This window comes from Olea europaea, chromosome 21 (genome assembly GCF_002742605.1).
Source record: "Olea europaea var. sylvestris chromosome 21, O_europaea_v1, whole genome shotgun sequence".
In the NCBI taxonomy this organism is placed as follows: domain Eukaryota; kingdom Viridiplantae; phylum Streptophyta; class Magnoliopsida; order Lamiales; family Oleaceae; genus Olea; species Olea europaea.
Window position 1 is genome coordinate 3,335,224 of NC_036257.1, and position 3,101 is coordinate 3,338,324.

The window sequence follows — 3,101 nt, forward strand, 5'->3', positions numbered from 1 at the left end:
AAAACTAAGGAAATTAAAATTACATGTTCTCTGTTCGAGAGTTTTTGATTCGGTTCTTTGCTCTATATCTTTTCTCCCTTTTATACTCCATGGATGATCTTTTTTGTGATCAACCGCCTAAAAAGTGTTTGATCGTTCTACAACTACCCACTTTCCTCGTAATGGCCAGCTTGTCATGAAAACTGCCTTTTTTAACTGCTGTCATTACTCTTCGTCGTTCAACCGTTTTCGATTGAATTCCTTGAATCGTGGAACGTGATAGGGCTGCTTTAATAACTGCTTTGATAACTGCACTTCTTGATAACCACAACACTTTATGTTTGTTAAGACCTTGGGCGACTTGAAGGTTTGGGTGAGAATATAGTAACAGCTCTGGCGACTGCATGGCACTCCATTCGCTCAGATTCTGGGCGACTTGCAAACTTGGGCGATGGCGTTACTGCGTTCTTGGGCCTCCCTATTTGGGCCTTCATCTTGAATTGTTTGATTGGGCTTCGTTCTTTGGGTTATCTGATTTGGGGATCCTCCAATTGAGCTTCATTCCTTGGGCCGTTCGATTTGGGCTGAATTTTTATATGTCAACAATTACCCCCCAGTATGGCAGAATTAATAATAATTATTAAATTTTGCCATATTCACTTTGTGTTTCCAGCAACATTCGAGATTCCCAAGAATTTCAATCATTGTTTTCTTCCATAACTTGAAAAAGTGCGTCGTTTTACAAACCCTTATAACCCCCCAAACACGCCATTTCACTGCACCATTAAATCACGCCTCAATTTTTCGCGTCTCTACCACGATTTACTGTTCATCTTTTGCTTCCCTGCTACGTAACTCTGAAAAATTTCGTTCCATCTCAAATGACTACTTCACAATCTCAAACTGGCGACTCCTTTAGTTTTGATGACTTTCAGAAACTTCTGAGTCATCCATACATAACTCCGAGTTTTCTCGCGCGGGCCGATATCGAACGCAATGAGTTCTACTTAGGTCCTTTCTTCAACAATGTCAGTTGAACAGGCAGCGGTGGGTCAGCTGTTTCCTTGTACTCAAGGTCTTCCATTTGTAAACTCTCTGCCGCTGGGGCCACTTCGCGAAAGAGGTATTCGTACTTGGCCTAAATCTGATGTAGCTTTTCATAGGTGGCATGCTCGTCTTGTGGGTCATGGTCCTACTAAGGCACTTTTTGATAATGTTAGGATTTCTGATTTGTTAGAAATCTCTATTCGCCCCCCTACTTTTGATTCATCACTTTTTTCGATTGCTTTGAGTATTTGGTCTTCCGAGTATAATACCTTTATTTTCCCTCTTGGCCCCATGTCTATTACTTTAAGGGATGTTGGAGCTCTAGTGAATCTACCACCTTTGGGCGATACCATTTTTCCTGGTATCTTGGTTTCTGGTGGCGCCCCAAAGTTTGGTAAAAACTACACCGAGTCTTATTCAAGCCTGCAAACCCTTCACAATCATTCGAGCGCTGAGCCTTCCCCTACTGAGCGAGTGGCCTTTCTTCTAGTTTGGCTTTGTAAATATGTTTTGTGTGTGCCAAGCATAAAGCCCTCCCTGAGTTATTTACCCATAGTGTACGAATTGGCGCGTGGCAGGTCTTTGAATTTATGTTCTTTCTTTTTGGCTGCCCTTTATAGAGGCATGGCTTCTCTTCAAACTCAATTGAAGAATGGTGCATCTCCCATTGGCAGTGGACCTCTTTGGTTCACTCAACTGTGGTTGAGATCCTATTTTCCATTGCTTGGTGCTCCATCAATTTCTTGTTCCTCTGCCAGCTGCAATGGGCTAACCATTGAGCCCTTGGCTCCTGTAAATATGTCCAGAAGGGACATTTTTTCATTCTTTTATTCTTTGGATTTTATCTCTTCCTTTTTTCCTTTTCCTCCTTTTTTGACTCCAAACTATGTACATCTCCCCTCCACTATAGACAGCGCGAGCACCTCCCTGCTCATTTGGATCCAGTTTTTAACCGGGAGGGAGCTATTTCACGATATTTTAACTGGGACCAATGCCAAGGTAGGGGTAGAAATTTATGCTCCCCAATTTTTTACTCGCCAACTTGGTTTCGGCCAAACTTGGCCTGTTTCTCTTTGCTATTCAAAAAATTTAATTGACCATTTTCATATTATTAATAAGGCGGAGGCAGAGGCTATAAACGCTCGTAATCTTCTTTTAACAAGCTATTTTTCATTAGCCCCCTTCAATTCTAGCCACGCCATCCATCCTCTTTTTGAACAGCTCTGGCCGTCAATGAAGCGCAGATTGTTTGCGACTGATGCCAATCGTGCCTTTCATTCACTAGACCAGCTGAGCATTTTTTTTCCCTCCTCCTGTTTTAGTTACTCCTTTGTCCATCCGGAGTCCTTCTCCTCGTCGTCGCACTAAACAGTCTGCTCGTCCATCTTCTTCTCTCCCTGCCAAGCCTACTACAGCCAAGAGTGCCCCAAGCCGCAAACGGCCAGTCTCAGCATCTCCCATTCTGGAGGATGATGTTGATGATGATGATGATGATACCCCTCTTATCGTCAGGAGGAAGGTAATTAAATTGGTTTATCCACAAGCATACTTTTCCATACTTGAAACTTTTCTGTGTGCTGAGGATTTATTTGGATTTCTCAGAAAAGTTCAGCCTCTCCTTTAAAGGCTTTGGCATCGGCAGCTCCTGCTCCATCATCCTCTGTTGAGGCTGTTTCATCCAAACCGATTGATGAGGGGACTACGCTTAAAGAGACATCTTCAGTCCTAGAATCCTCATCACAACCCATGGATGAGCCACCTTCTTCCCAGGGCGTCAACCCCCCAAACATCGAAGCAGAAGGTAATTCAGTTTTTTGATGACTTACATTTGCTTGTGCTATTGGTTTCTGATTTGTTGCTCTTGAGTTCTGCAGATACTCCTATGAGTCTGCCCGTTGTGGCAACATCTTCTCGCTCAGACAACGGGAAGTCCTCAAGAATGGAGGAGTCACTGGTGGCAGATTTGGCTAAGGATATGCCATCTTCCACGATTGTTGATGAGGTAATCTTTGCTTCAATTTTATTTCCATTTTGTTCGTTGTAGTGAGAATCTTCAATATTGGCAATTTTCTTTG